The sequence below is a fragment of the Crotalus tigris genome, unplaced genomic scaffold (genome assembly GCF_016545835.1).
Source record: "Crotalus tigris isolate CLP2741 ecotype Arizona unplaced genomic scaffold, ASM1654583v1 scf7180000018081.1164505, whole genome shotgun sequence".
In the NCBI taxonomy this organism is placed as follows: Eukaryota; Metazoa; Chordata; class Lepidosauria; order Squamata; family Viperidae; genus Crotalus; species Crotalus tigris.
In genome coordinates, this window is record NW_024096813.1 from 1,047,518 (window position 1) to 1,064,155 (window position 16,638).

At 42.5% G+C, this 16,638-nt stretch overlaps 1 protein-coding gene across 4 annotated transcripts in view; it reads left to right on the forward strand.

Annotated features, from left to right (window-relative positions):
- SOCS5 (suppressor of cytokine signaling 5) overlaps positions 1-16,638 on the forward strand; it is a 56,081-nt gene that overhangs the window by 23,702 nt on the left and 15,741 nt on the right. For 2 of the 4 annotated variants that reach the window (XR_005557215.1, XR_005557216.1), the window contains exon 2: positions 2,120-2,246. The exons of the other annotated variants lie outside the window; for them this stretch is intronic. The gene's annotated coding sequence lies outside the window, so the exon portion shown is untranslated. The remainder of the gene's footprint in view (positions 1-2,119; positions 2,247-16,638) is intronic. 4 annotated transcript variants of the gene reach the window in all.

Below are 16,638 nucleotides of genomic sequence, written 5' to 3' on the forward strand. Positions count from 1 at the left end.
TTTGAACAATGACTTAGTTCGTCGAAGCCACACAAAGCACCAAGCTGAGCTGTTCTAATTGACACAGGCAGATATAAAGGGTAGGAGTGAGGAGAACCCATCACATTGATAGATTGGAGATAACTAATCCAAACTGATGATCTGCTTTGAAAAATGAATTCTGATACACAATTTAATCTGAAAAGTGAAAGTGAAGTCATTATTATGTCATAGACTATTGAGATTACTGAATCTGGTCTGTCTCAGTCTACATAGTATCATAGCTGATAAAGCCAGCAAAGTTGGCTATGAGCTTTCTTGCCACTTACCATCATGTGAGTTCCAGTGACACAACAGAATCAAGTACAGCCCCCCAAATATATAGATTTTTCCTTCAGAAGGAATATTGTCTCATCCAAAACAAACTACCTTCCTAATTGTTGGACTTGAAAAATGACCAGGCAAATAAACTTTATGTATTACATTTGATGTCTGCATTAAAAATACAGAAGAACTCATTAATTTGCCATACATTTTTATTTTGATAATCAGAAAAAGAAAGGCAGTGATTTGCTCTCCCACTAAGCAGTTTATTAAAAACCCTTCTCTGAATAGTGTAGAATATTCTCCTAGCCCAAAATAACTTCACAGCAATCTACAGGGCATAAGGGAAAGCATGTTTAATGATATTTCAACAGCAGCAGAAAGGTACCTAATGACATATTAAGAAGTATTAAAATGATGATTATAACTGGAATTGTTGCCAAGATGGAATGTTGAAGAATCGGGAAAATTCATTAGGTATCTTTCAACAAAACTTGCTAATGTAGAAATAGAAGTTCAATCTAATATTTTTATATGTTATGTTATTATCAACTTACTCTAGTGCAAGAACTGCATACAGTTGGAAACTGAACTGACACCCTTCTTCATCTGGCTGAGCTGCCACCACCAAAATGTGGCTGGGATACATAAAGTAATAGGGAATGAATATTATAAATGTTATTGTACTCCAGGCAGAAATACTCTGATGATGGTCAACCAGAAATTTATTTGTATGCAGAAGCAAATTGGAATTTTTGCAAATAGGTACCCAAGATGTTAGGTAACAGACTCCACTGCAAGTAGGCTTCTACCTTTTTTCTATTCTGGAACATGTACAGATAGTCCTTGATTTACAACAGTTAATTTAGTGACTGAAGTTACAACAGCACTGAAAAAGTGACTTCCGACCATTATTCACACTTAACGACCGTTGCAGTATTCCCGTGAACAAAAGTGAGCAAAATTCAGAAGCTTGGCAACTGACTCATATTTGCAATGCCTTGGGGTCGTATGATCAGCTTCTGCGTCTGTCTGACAAGCAAAGTCAGTGGGGAAACCAGATTCTGTTAACAACTGTGTTACTTAACAGCTGCAGTGATTCACTTAACAACTGTGGCAAGAAAGGTCGTAAAATGGAGCAAAACTCAAATATTTCACTTAGCAACAGAAATTTTGGGCTCAATTATGGTCATAAGTCGAGGACTACATGTACACTGAAATTTGTTCTGGAATAATTATTATTACACTTTTGTATTCGATGTTACTTATCTCAGTGTTTGTTATTTTCAATATTTTGTTGATCATTGTGTTCAAATAAAATTGTAACATGTGGCATTCCTCTAGAGTAGATTTTGAAGACACGCAGAGGTCTAGGAGGGACACAAGGCATTTTGTCTCCAGTTCTTTCAAACAAAATCATATGAAAATTCATTGTCTGATTTCACTGTGCTTTGTGCCAGTTAAGTCAATTTTTATTCTCTTCTTTGCCCTGTAAGTGATAGTAATAGTTCTTTTTGATTCACCATCTTATTATTTTCTTAATGTGCTTGTGTTTATCTGTTTTTTTAATGATCATACTTTAATTTTTGCCTTACAATCTTTTATTTAGGCAGTAGCTTGCATTTTTTATCCTTGTAAGCAGTTGCTGCTTTAATCCTAATACATTTTCCTGCCTGCTTACCATATTTGGGCAAAGAACATGATTTTTAACAAGGTCAAGACTAGGTTGTAATCAGTGGGTTACTTGGCTTTAGTGATAGCATATATATTCCAGAATAATGTGCTTAGCTGCACTTCCCCTCTCCCGTTTTGTTAGCTTGGTGAATTAAGAAATTGAAGACATATAGAACTGACCCACATTTCAGAAGATGTCCTTGGATCCTTTCAACTTTATCATACACATTTAAAGGGATTGAGACTGCTGGCTCAAGTTGGATGTTTCGGTAAGGAGATAAGTGAATGAAACCTTTGGGACAGAAATAGACTTAATGCAGAAAGCCAAAGCAACAAAATGCTTATAGAGAGGCATCCAGTGTTTGAAGCACCAGGATTGGGTTTAATGCATCACTGCTATAACAATGCAAATGGGCTTCAGTTCCAAAATGACACATTTCTGTTCCAAAGATAGACAATAATCAACCATTTTATATCACATATGGTCTTTGGCACGTTGCACTACTGTTGACATGGTTCTGCTCGAATCCTGAAAATTATTCTCCAAAGCACTTGAAGGCAGGACAAGAACCAACAGATGGAAACTAACCAAAGAGAGAAGCAACCTAGAACTAAGGAAAAACTTCCTGACAGAACAATTAATCAGTGGAACAACCTGCCTCCAGAAGCTGTGAATGCTCCAACACTGGAAGTTTTTAAGAAGAGATTGGACAGCCATTTTTCTGAAATGGTATAGGGTTTCTGCCTGAGCAGGGGGTTGGACTAGATGACCTCGAAGGTCTCTTCCAATTTATATTATTATTATTATCTTGCATTTAAAATAATGTTTGAATGTAATTTTAATAATGTAATTTTAACAATCCTAACATGAAATGCATCTGTAACTAGTGCCACATTTAATTACTTCAGCTACATTAAATGCTTTCGATTTTAGATGAATTTATTGATGCAAAGAAGAATTTGGGCACAGTACTCTGAACTCCACTGAAATACTGTACCATATGGTGCTACTAAACTGTTTTTTCCTTCCAACTTCGTCGAGAACAGCGATAATTCCCTTGCACAAATCTGAGGATTCACATTAGCAGTAGCCAATATAGTCTCTCTCCAGCACTATGAGCTGGAAAATACAGCATTATAATAATGATGTGCTCATACTCTAGAGCAGGGGTCCCCAACCCTCGGTCCATGGACCGGTACCGGGCCGCAATATGCCAGGAACTGGTCCACACAAACAAGCAAAGCCCCATCCGTGAAATGCAGGCAGCACACAAAACCATGCACTCACCGGTCTGCGGAAAAACCTCTCCACAGAACCAGTCCCTGGTGCCCAAAAGGTTCGGGATCTGTGCCCTAGAGGCTTCTATATAGCTTGATTTTCCCCCCTCCCTTTTTGCCTTAGACAAAGAATTCAGTGTTCTTTTAAAGTCTGAATGTAAACTCACATATGGAAACACTTAGCTTTTTTTTTTTTATAAAGAGAAATTCTAGGGAGTTAACACTGAAATGTGTTTGGAGCTTAAAATTCAAATTATTAAACAGATTTTTAGTTATTCCTTTATCACTGTGAGTTTAAGCTGAAAGTCAACCAAAAAGGGTTTAAGATAATGGCCGCTTCTTTGCAACTTTAATAATCCATGATAATCATCTGAATAAATCTTTTTTCATCATGTCCAAAACTTGGTTTATTCTTCAAACTGGAATCTGATAGCAAGTAGTCTTGTGAACATCAAGTCAAGTGGGTAGAAAAGAGGTCAAGGAAGAAAATAGGTTTTTGATGGTGCAACACAGCCTGCCAATGAGGCTTTGACTTGTTTTGCAAGTACGAGAACTCCTGCAATAGATCTTTGGATTAGGTTTAACAAGTGTAGATATATCCTTTGCTTAAACGGCATAACTGATGATCATGGCAGGTGATTTGGCTTCCTTTTTTCTTGTTCATTTTGTAAACATGCTTCTATTTTGATATAAATATTTTGCAGACATACGTCATTAAGTCCACCCTTCTGGTCATGTATATTCAAACAAGATAGTCTTTGAGAATTGGCTTGTTTATACTGTAAGAGCAAATCTGATCACATATCCACTAAAGTGTCCGCTTCCTCTTCTCATAGATTGGATGACTTTCTGCTCCTGCTTCATGCATCAGCAAGGATTGCATAACAAGTTGACATGTAGTGTGGGGCACAATGTATTTTGTTTTCCATAATAGTGCAAATATAAATTGAGAGAAAACCCCATTCCTTACTAGCACTGATGATGTTACTTAGTGTGGGTAATGAAACATGCAAGAAAACAACCAAACTCAGCACCAAAGTCCCTTCATTTCAATATTCTTTATCAGTGGAAATTTGCCTATATGCATGCATCAACCCTGTTTGTATTCATGAGCTTCATAAATAAGAATGGACCTGTGGAAAGGGAAACACAGTTAACAAACTAATATCCTTAAGATATGCAGGACAGTCAGCATGGGCTCTGACTCTCCTGGCTAGGAATTCTAAGAGCATCTCTCCTGGACAGTGTGAGGCTATGAGGATTGATCTCAGAAATGATCTGTTTGTTTTTAAAACTTGTTTGCCTGAATCCAGCTAGTCCGTGGGAACCTTACAGAGTTCATCAACATGCACAAAACCTAAGAAAATTAAGATAACTAAAATATTAGTTAAAAATTACAGAATTTTAAAAGTGGTGCCACAATATAATAAACCAGAAGACTCAATAAGAGCCCTGTTTTCTTTTGTTTCTTGAAAGCCATGATGATGGGGGTTATATATGCTTCAGAGGGCAAGCTGTTCCTAAGGAGGAGGGCTACTACTGAAGCTATTCTCCCCCAATGAACAGCTATGTCTGTGCATATGTATATATTACTGCCCCCAACAAAAGGCAGAGCCAGGACAAAAGAAATCAATTAATCAATTAAAAACTATTAATTGAAATTGTGTATAAAATAAGGCACCTTATTTATAAAATGATTTGATCTCTGCATATGCCAACTGCTGCCTCATACAGAAAACACCCATGGAGAGAATTATATTCACACATGCCCACACACTCCCATCTCTTCTTCCAGGAGAAATGGCCAAAAAGAACAAAAGATCAGAGCAGGGCAAGGCTGAGGAATAGCTGTATTTGGAAGGGAAGGGAAGAGGAAGGGGGGAACAAGATTGGATGAACATAAGCTAAGAAGAACAGCAGAAAGAAGGTAACAAAAGTGAGCCAAGCCTGTTTGATAATTCCAAAAAGGGCAATTCACCAAGCAGCCATTCCTAACCAGCAATTAAACTCAGGCCAATCTGCAAGCACAGCCACTCTTTGCAACAGTGATGTTTGCAAGCCTTCGTTAATTCCTTTGTTTTTAAAAGCTTCCAGCTTTACCTGTGGATATAAGATACCTTCTCAATTCACAGATAATTATTTGGGGAAAAACACTATCCAATAAATATGGAATTGTTTTATTTGTTTACAAAAAGCCATGCCGCAAAGTGTTTTGAGAACTGCCTAAGAGGCTAAGGGATTGCTCAGGATTGATCTAGGGATTTTTTTATCTTGGTTTTCCAAGAAAGGGGTAATGACACAGAGCATACAGTCTCTCTTTTGAGATATGTAACTTGCTTTTTAATTTTTGCTTTAACTCCCATAAAGAATATGGTGATGAATTAATTCAGTGATGTCCTAATTGTATGGTCAAGGTGGAGGGGGGGGCGGAATAGTGTCATTAAAATTCTGCCAAAGTTATGTGACACACATAATAAACAGGCAGAGCTTCAATTGTAATATCATGTCTGTTATTTTGAAGGTTTTTTTTTACTATGCCCTATGGCAATCCCTGGATTAGTTTGTCTTGCAAACAAAAATAAAGTAAGATTAGTAAGTGTTGAGTCCGTGGCGGGAAAACAGACACGAGAAGCAGCTGGAGTTCTCAGTTTCATTTATTCAGCGTTCAGCTTACATGAAGATGGCTTCACCCTCGCCCAAACGCCTCGCAGCCTCTTATATAGGCAACTCCCGGGTAAATGGGTTACTTTTCCCGCGCCAGCACCCGCGCATGCGCACGGCGCTGGCGACAGCCTGTCTGGTCCCGGGCAGCTTTGCACCTGCCCGGGACTGCCTGCAAACGCCCGAGCCGTTTGCAAGGCTCGGGACATAACACCCCTTTCCCCCGGGCTAAAACTACTACCAACATACAACATTTATTTTATATGACATTTTGCTCCCCAGTGCTCCCACTGATTACTGGCTTTTGCCTTGCCAGCAATGTTATGTAATCTTCTAGATACTTAGGAGATTTCTTTGCTCTCTGTGACCTTCTTAGCTCTGGGTTACTGGCATAAGTCCCCTGACTGGAGGGAGGCGTGAGCCTGTTCTCTCTATTGTGTCCTGGTGTCTTCCAAGGACTGTGCCCCGATGCCTGGCCTGCTTGCTTGCCCACCGGGCTCGTCAGGCCAGGGCTTCTGTTACTTTGTGACCTGGTTGACCTACCTAGCTGTAGACCCTCAGGCCCCTTGAAGTGATAGCCACTGCTGGGCGTCTCTGTAGAACCTCCTAGGTCAGTCCAAGACCTGTCAGGAGGCTGTCCATTCCCTGAACCCCATTCTGTGTTCGGGCTCGTGTGGGTTTCTGTACTTTCCCAAAACTCAGGTGTTCCCTGATTTGTGCTAGGGTTGTTGTAGTCGGGACTTGGTTCCTCGACTAACTCTGTGTATGTTTGACCCCCTGTAGGATTTGGGGTAAGGTCAGGCCAACCTTGGGAATTGTGTGCCAGTTCTCTTGCGGGGAATGATTTGTTGGGATGCCCCCGGGTATCCTCCGTTGCTGGAGTGCTGTGTGATGTGTGTGGAAAGTGAGTATGCCCCCGGGGTGACTCCCTGGCTGGAGTAGGCGTGAGTGCCTGTTGTGTGGGTAAGCTCCATGACTTTCTTTTCGGAGCAATTGCAGAACCTTGGGACGAGCCGTTTGTGGCTCCCTCAGTGGAGATGGGCAGTAGCTCTTGCCCTTCCCTTTGCTCCAAAGGGTCCCCCTCCCCCCCTGGAAAAGACCCAGGAGTCTCAGCAGAAAAGTCTCGCCTAGAGCGAAGTTGGTCGATGTGCCGACACAGGACACGACCGTTGTCCAGGGCAACGTCGTAGGAGAGAGGACCTGTGATCCTGGACACAGAAGCGGGGACCCATGTATGACCAGGCCCGTAATTGCGAGCCCAAACCGGGGCACCCACAAGTAGTTGTCTAGGTGCCCTAGGATGTGAGGTAGATGAAGGCAGTCTGTCCGGATGCAACCGGTCAAGTCTAGTAGTAAGTTGGCGCCCCCAACGAAGTTCAGCTGGACTTCTCCCTGTAGAAGTGGACGGTGTGGTGCGATAAGAAAGGAGAAAGTCAGCCAACCTGTGATGCCAGTCCCCGTAGGTGAGTCTCTTCAAGGCGTCCTTTGCGATGCGCACCATGCGTTCAGCCATACCGTTGGTGGACGGGTGAAAAGGCGCAGACGTGGCATGACGAATCAGGTTGCCTGTAAGAAAGCTTGGAATTCGGAGGAGGTGAATTGAGGGCCGTTGTCGGACACAATGACATCTGGCAGCCCGTGTGCAGCAAAAATCCCCCTCAGTACCTGAATAGTCTTTGCAGTGGTGGTGGATGAGACAGGCACAACCTCAAGCCATTTTGAATGGCTGTCAACAAGGACCAAGAAGAACTGGCCCTGAAAGGGCCCAGCGTAGTCAATGTGCACCCTAGACCATGGGGACTGTGTTTCCTCCCATCTATGCACAGGAGCTTGGGGCATCTCTGGGCGAGATCGTTGGCACAGGTGGCATGCGTGTACCTTAGCCTCAATATCTTTATCTAAACCAGGCCACCACAAGTGGCTTCGTGCAAGAGCCTTCATACGAACAATGCCAGGATGACCCTCGTGGAGGGATTCTAAGACCCTAGTCCTCATTGAGGTGGGAATGACAACTCTGTTTCCCCAAAGCAGACAACCCTGAGAAAGGGACAGTTCGTTCCTTTTGGACCAGAAACTCTGAAACTCAGGACTAGGGCAGTGCTCAGGCCAACCCGGACAAAACCCAGGAACGGACACGTGAAAGTGTGTGATCTGTACCTGTTTCAGCGGCAACATCCCTGGCACTAAGAGGGAGCTCGGGCAAGGCTTGGATTGATAGAATGTTGACAGCTGGCGCGGGGTCAGCTTCTACTACTGGCAGAGGCAATCTACTTTTTAAAGCAAAAGGGACCCTTCTTGCTTTAATCCTAATGGGAGTGACAGTGGGGTCTAGCTTTAAGGACACAGGTGGTCCTTTGAATGTGCCCAGCTGGGGGCTGAAAACGTCTGCAAATTCTGTGCAGACTTCCTGTAGGTCGAGTGTTTGTAAGCTATTGAGTCCTGTGACGTGTATCCCCAGGGCCTCAAACCAATCGAGTCCTATGAGACTCGTTCGTTCACCCCCTACTACTAATAAGTCTAGTGGACCTTCAAAACTCTTGTATTGCACGTTAAGGGTGGCCTCCCCCTTAACACACACTCTTGAGTTCTGAAAATCTGTTAATACAATATCAGAAGGCCTTAACTTGGCCTTAGACCCACTTCTGAACAAATCTTCCTAAATGTATGCAATGAAATGATGGACAGGGCAGACCCTGTGTCTAGTTCCATAGATAATGGAACCCCTTGTAGCTTCACGTTGAGTGACAGCTTTTTCTTCATGGGCTTGTGTGTGCCTGTTCTACAGATGCTTCTTCGCGAAGCGCAAAAACCTACCCTATTCTGGCTGGGGAATCTGGTACCCTTCAGGCGTTCTTCTTGGGGTTGTGCCTTTCGTCGGCCCAGGCACACAGCTGCAATATGCCCTTGTTTACCGCATGCCCGGCAGGTAGCGGAGCGGAACTTGCAGTCGGTTCTCCTGTGGCGACCTCCACAGCCGATGCACTTGAGCGGAGCCGAAGAGCTTCCCTTCTGGTTCTCTTCCCTCGCGGGGTGTAGACGGTCGACTTCCTCGTCCGGATCCTCCTCGGAGTTTCGTCGGACGTCTTCCTGGTGCACGGACGCACCCTCTGCACTGTTTCTGATCGGCCGCATGTTTTTGACGGCGCCGCCTGCTGCTTCTTCTGCGGTGACTTCCCTTAAGGCGTCTTGGAAGGATAATTCTTCCTTTGCGAAAAGTCTCTGTTGTAGCTCGCGATGCCTTAACCCGCACACGAATCGGTCCCTCAGTCGTTCCTCGAGGTCCTTGAACTCGCAGGGCTTGGCGGCCTTCCGTAACGCGGCGATGTATTCCTTGGCTGACTCACCGGACCGTTGATCTCTTTGTTCGAAGGTGTGGCGCCATGAGATAACGGACACCCTGGGGTTGAAGTGCTCCTTCAGCAGCTTCTTCAGGTCTGCGTAGCTTACAGACTCTACTGGGACAGGTGCTGCAAGGTTTTCTGCGATTTCGAAGGCGTCTTGGCCGCAAATGCAAAGCAGGGTGGCCGCCTTCAAGCTATCTTCCCTCACTTGGTTTGCCTTGAAGTAGTTCTCCATTCTGGATACGTAGGACTCCCACCGCTCTGGATGTGAGACGTCGAATTCCGAAAGCCTTCCGATTTTCGCCATCTTCGGATCTTCAGGAGACGGGTCTATCAGCCAGCCTACCCCCGAATGCGCACCGGATTGGCGGGCAGCTGCCGAGTCGACGCCGTTCCTCTTTCGCCGCTCAGGACTCCTTGGGTAAGCTTACACTTCTTCCTTTCCAGGTAGTGCAAGGCATCCCATCCTCGTCGCCAGTGTTGAGTCCGTGGCGGGAAACAGACACGAGAAGCAGCTGGAGTTCTCAGTTTCTTTTATTCAGCGTTCAGCTTACATGAAGATGGCTTCAGCCTCGCCCAAACGCCTCGCAGCCTCTTATATAGGCAACTCCCGGGTAAATGGGTTACTTTTCCCGCGCCAGCACCCGCGCATGCGCACGGCTCTGGCGACAGCCTGTCTGGTCCCGGGCAGCTTTGCACCTGCCCGGGACTGCCTGCAAATGCCCGAGCCGTTTGCAAGGCTCGGGACATAACAGTAAGCAAGCACTAGTATGTTTTTATTTTTCACTTTATATAGCCACCCATCTCACAAATCAAGTGACTCAAGACTTAGCCTCCTCCTTTAGAAGTAATGTAGTTTAGTAGTAGATGGGTGTTTTGCACGAAGATCCCAAGTTCAGTTTCCTAATGAATTCCATGAAAAAAAAGTCACGTAGGTCTTTTCTGCATCCCTGGAGAGCCGGGTGCAAGGCTGGTCAGAGAACTAACCTGGTCTGACATACGGCTCTTTTTTATAATCCTCCATCAAAATTGAGTGCAAGAGGCAGATCTCCATTTTTAATACAAAATAGTGTTGTCTGCCCTGTGATAGCATTTTACCTAGAAATTTATCCTTACAGTTTAGTTTACATTTGTTTGGGGGTTTTTTGTGCCTTCAAATCAGATTTTTATTATTATTATGGATCATCGTACAGTCAGCCAGATGTTCAGACTGGATCTGGCATTTTGTCTACCTATCGAGTCCTTATCCAGGACCTGGGATAGGCAGATATTATCATCATTATTATTATTATGGATCATCGCACAGTCAGCCAGATGTTCAGACTGGATTTGGCATTTTGTCTACCTATCGAGTCCTTACCCAGGACCTGGGATAGGCAGATGTGGATGTTTGATGGTATTACAGATATCGTCGCAGGATGGAAGCAGTTCCTAGTAAGGCCGCCTTTTGCAATTGACTAATAGCGAATTTGTCAATGCCAATGGTGTTCAAGTGGTGCTCCAGTTGTTTGGGGATTGCACCCAAGGAGCCTATGACTATTGGTACTACCCTTGCTTGCTTTTGCCACAGTCTTTCTATTTCTATTTGTAGGTCTTTGTATTTTGTTATCTTCTCCAGTTCTTTCTCGTCTATTCTGCTGTCTCCAGGCACTGCCACGTCCACTATCCAGACTTTTTTGTCTTTCTTATCGACAATTGTTAAGTCTGGGGTGTTATGTTGCAGGTGCTTGTCTGTTTGAATTCTGAAGTCCAGAGCAGTTTAATTTTATCATTTTCTATGACTTTCTCTATTTTATGATCCCACCAGTTTTTGCTTACAGGCAAATGATATTTTTTGCAGATCTTCCAATGCACCATTGTTGCTACTTTGTCATGCCGCTGCTTGTAGTCAGTTGTGCAATCTTCTTGCAACAGCTTACCAAGTGGTCCACTGTTTCTTCAGCTTCTTTGCATAGGCGGCACTTATTGTCTGTTGCTGTCTTCTCAATTTTGACTTTGTATGCATTTGTCCTTAAGGCTTGGTCTTGTGCAGCCAGAATTAGTCCCTCGGTCTCTTTCTTCAATTTTCCTGCTCTTAGCCATTGCCAGGTCTTGTTATTATCTGCTTTCCCAGCTATTTTTTTAATGTATTGGCCATGTGGTGCTTTCTCTTCCCATGCCTCTATTCTGTTCTTCATTTGGTCTTTCTTGTAGGCCAGTTTGGTCTCTCCAGTAGTCAGTAAGCCTTCCTGATATACTAATTTCAGTGCTCTTCATCACTGTCCTTCAGATATTCTTCCAAAGCCATTTTTTCTTCTTCAACCATCTGATGTACTTGCAGCATTCCACGCCCACCTATTTGCCTTGGTAGATAAAGTCTATCAATGTCACTGCGTGGATGAAGGGCATGATTCATTGTCATTATTTTTCTGGTCTTGCCTATCCATTGCTTTTAGTTCTGCTTGAGTCCAGTCCACTATTCCAGCTGTGTACCTAATGACTGGTATTATTATTATTATTATTATTATTATTATCATTGCACAGTCAGCCAGATGTTCAGACTGGATTTGGCATTTTGTCTACCTATCGAGTCCTTACCCAGGACCTGGGATAGGCAGATGTGGATGTTTGATGGTATTACAGATATCGTCGCAGGATGGAAGCAGTTCCTAGTAAGGCCGCCTTTTGCAATTGACTAATAGCAGAATTTGTCAATGCCAATGGTGTTCAAGTGGTGCTTGGGATTGCACCCAAGGAGCCTATGACTATTGGTACTACCCTTGCTTGCTTTTGCCACAGTCTTTCTATTTCTATTTGTAGGTCTTTGTATTTTGTTATCTTCTCCAGTTCTTTCTCTTCTATTCTGCTATCTCCAGGCACTGCCACGTCCACTATCCAGACTTTTTTGTCTTTCTTATCGACAATGTTAAGTCTGGGGTGTTATGTTGCAGGTGCTTGTCTGTTTGAATTCTGAAGTCCCAGAGCAGTTTAATTTTATCATTTTCTATGATTTTCTCTATTTTATGATCCCACCAGTTTTTGCTTACAGGCAAATGATATTTTTTGCAGATCTTCCAATGCACCATTGTTGCTACTTTGTCATGCCGCTGCTTGTAATCAGTTTGTGCAATCTTCTTGCAACAGCTTACCAAGTGGTCCACTGTTTCTTCAGCTTCTTTGCATAGGCGGCACTTACTGTCTGTTGCTGTCTTCTCAATTTTGACTTTGTATGCATTTGTCCTTAAGGTCCTTAAGGCTTGGTCTTGTGCAGTCAGAATTAGTCCCTCGGTCTCTTTCTTCAATTTTCCTGCTCTTAGCCATTGCCAGGTTTTATTATTATCTGCTTTCCCAGCTATTTTTTTCATGTATTGGCCATGTAGTGCTTTGTCTTCCCATGCCTCTATTCTGTTCTTCATTTGGTCTTTCTTGTAGGCCAGTTTGGTCTCTCCAGTAGTTAGTAAGCCTTCCTGATATACTAATTTCAGTGCATCTTCATCATTGTTCTTCAGATATTCTTCCAAAGCCATTTTTTCTTCTTCAACCATCTGATGTACTTGTAGCATTCCACGCCCACCTATTTGCCTTGGTAGATAAAGTCTATCAATGTCACTGCGTGGATGAAGGGCATGATTCATTGTCATTATTTTTCTGGTCTGCCTATCCATTGCTTTTAGTTCTGCTTGAGTCCAGTCCACTATTCCAGCTGTGTACCTAATGACTGGGATTGCCCAGGTGTTGATTGCCTTTATATTTCCTCCATTGAGTTTGGATTTCGATCTTCTTCACTCTCTTGATGTATTCACCTCTAATCTTTTTCTTGACTTCAGTGTGCTTGATGTTGTCAGCTTGAAGGATACCCAAGTATTTGTAGTACTCTTCCTCATCCAGACTCTTAATGTTATTTTCGTGGGGCATCTTGATTCCTTCAGTTTTCACTATTTTTCCTTGTTTGATAGTAAGTGTGGCACATTTGTCCAAGCCAAACTCCATTACAATATCTTGGCTATATATACGGACAGTGTTGAGCAGCGATTCTATTTCAGATGATGTTTTTCCATACAGCTTCAGATCATCCATGTAAAGGAGGTGGGATAGTCTAGGAGATGTTTTTGATGTTTGATAGCCATGTCCTGAGTTATTCAGTATTGTTGACAGAGGAAACAGTGCAATAACAAATAGTAATGGTGATAATGAATCTCCTTGAAATATCCCTCTCTTGATATTAACCTCTCCCAGCTTCTCACCATTGATCTGCAACTGTGTCTTCCATTGTGCCATCGATCTTTGCACAAATTTTCTGATGTTTCTACTGACTCCTGTTATTTCTAGGCACTTTATTATCCAATCATGTGGCAGAGAGTCAAATGCCTTTTTGTAGTCAATCCATGCCACATTCAGGTTGGTCTTCCTTCTCTTGCAGTTTTCCAAGATCATTTTGTCTATTAGGAGTTGATCTTTTGTTCCTCTGCTATTGGGGCGGTTTCCTTTCTGCTCAGGTGGAAAGAGATTGTTTTCAACTAGATGCTGTTGTACTGCATCAGCTACTACACCAGTTAGTAATTTGAAAGTTGTTGGTAAGCAGGTAATTGGCCTGTAGTTACCTGGTGTTGCCCCTTTTGCTGGATTTTTCATTATTAGGTAGGTTTTCCCAGTTGTTAGCCACTTTTCAATTTCTCCTCCTTGTAGTATATTGTTGAACTGCTTGGCAATGAGTGGGTGTATAACAGTTAGATGTTTCAACCAAAACCCATGCAGTTCATCTTCACCTGGTGCTGACCAATTTTTGATTTTCTTTGCTCTTTTTTCTACCATTTTTGTTGTTATTACTAGTTCTTTCATTTCAACTTCTGTTTTATTTGCATCCACCTCTTTTAACCAAGCCGCATCCTTGTTGTATTTCTTTGGGTTATCCCATATCTGCTTCCAGAACTGCACTGTTTCTTCCTTGTCAGGTACTGACTGATTCCTTGCAGTTTCTCCATTGATGGATTGGTAGAAACGTTTCTGATTGGATTGAAATTGGAGGTTCTGCCTATAGTTTGCAATTCGAGCTTCATATCTACTGATTTTCCTGGCTATAGCTGTTATTTGTTGCTTTATTATTTCCAGTGCTTCCTTGATCTTCCTTGTTTCTAAGTGGTATTTCTTGATTAGGTATTCTTTGGTCTTCTTGTTCTTCAGCTTCTTTTCTTTCATCTGTTCTAGCTTGCTTGCATGTGATCTTAACTTGCTGATCTTATTTTCTAGTCTAACCTTCCATTTTTGTGGTGCACTGTTTGTTTGTTTTTCTTCTTTGTTGATTTTGCATCCCAGGTATTCAGTTATAACTGCAGCTGTGCTGTACATTAGTTGGTTTGTTTCTTGCAGTGAATTGGTGCTTATACTTGCTATTGCAGTATTTGCATCTTTTAATGCTTGTGCTAGCTGTTTCTTTGAAACAAGCTTCAATGCAGGCAGCCTTATTCTGTTGTTTTTGTGCTGTTCTAGATGCTCAGTTATTCTTTGTTTCAATTCTTTTATTTCTTTAGTTAGAGGGTTTTGTTCTTCCTGAGGAAGAGGTGCCTGGTTTCCAAATGAGAACAGTTGTATATCTCTACTGGATTCTTTCACGCCAACTCCCCCTGGTTTGCCTCTACATTCTGAATTACTTCTTGTAAGGGTTTGATTTCTTTGCCCTGGGTAAACCTTTGCAGTTCGTCCAATTCTGTTTCTGTAAATACTTTATTTCGTATTATAAATCGGCGTTGATCTGCTAGTCTCTGTTCTGTTATTTCTGATTCTGGATGTTGTTCTTTCCAGAACTGGTGCATTCGTTTTAGATATCCTCGTCTTGTTGGACTTGATCTGTAGTAACAGATCATTATTTCTTTGTTTTCCATCACTGTGTATCTGCGACGGGTAAACACCTTTTCTTCCAGTAGTTCTGCAGCTGCTGGCCCTGGTTGCTCAGCCAACAGTCCTGAGTCCTGTAACCCATTTTTCACCAGATATCCAGGAACTCCAATATCTAGCGCGGACCTTGTTAACCCGGGCGACGTCCGAGCCGGTATGGCATTCTGAAATTTACGTCTCACCATATTTTTTATGGGAGAGACACTCTTTGTCTGACTCCTCTGATGAGACCTGTCCAGTATGGTTGAACCTCTGGCATAGCTCTCATCTTCCTCAGAGTACACAAGCCCCACAACCACGTCAAGGTAGTGCCTCACTGGGGGTTGTTATTATTATTATTATTATTATTATTATTATTAACTACCTGGACTAGTCCCTGCAGTTTCCTTGGCAAAGTTTTTCTGAAGTGGCTTGTTATCGCCCATTCCCTAAGGACAAGAGTGAGTGACTGGTCCAGGATCACATGGCTGGCTTCATACCTAAGGCAGGATGAATTCAGAGTCTCCTGGTTTCTAGCCTGATGTCTTAACCACTACACCAAATTGACTCTCTTTTAGTTATTAATAGGTCTTTACTCACCAGATGCTTCGGAGAATTCTTCTAAAACTGGGCTAAAAGCAACAATACTGCTCTCATCCAAACTTTGCATGGCCAGATCACCAAAGGTAATCGGTATTCAAAAGCATTTCTCAACCTCAGCCTTGTTTCACAGGGTGTCCTATGAAAGGATTGGATTGCAGCTTCCAGACTGGCCAGCTGACTGGTCTGGAGAAGGAGGTGACCTCCCAACTTACTTGGAAGGCACTAAGTTGGAGAGGGTTGCTTTTCCTTGAAGGACTGCCTGATTTAAATCTCCCTTTAGATCAGGGGTCTTCAAACTTGGCCCTTTTATGACTTGTGGACTTCAACTCCCAGAACTCCTGGCTGAGGAGTCAGCATGCCTGGCTGAGGAATTCTGGGAGTTGAAGTCCACAAGTCATAAAAGGGCCAAGTTTGAAGATCCCTGCTTTAGATAATGAAGGCTGATAGGGAGGGAGGGTGGATCTTTAAAATTGATGAACAGTACAAATGTCCCCTTATCATAAATGGCAAAATGGATATTCAAAATGGATCCATTATTTTCATTGCCACTTGATTTCAACAAGAGTTCTAGTATTTAAAAATATATATCGTATTCTCTGAGCAGGGAGTGATTTTTATAAGCCTTACACCAGATTATCCCCTTAGTTGTTTTTTTCTTCTAAATTAGAGTACCCCAAACACTTCAGCTCACAGAAGGCATTTAACTCCTTAAAGGAGGAGATCTCTATAGCTCTATAAATGCACCACCCACTTACCAAGAGGACATTGCTTTATATATTACATATTTATAAAATGATTCAAATTCAAATACATTTATTTATTTAATTCAGAAAGCTGTCCAACTTCATGAAAACTCTGGGTGTGAATAACATAAAACAGTAAAAACCAAATACCAAAAAAAGAATTGTATGTATCTAAAGGGATATCT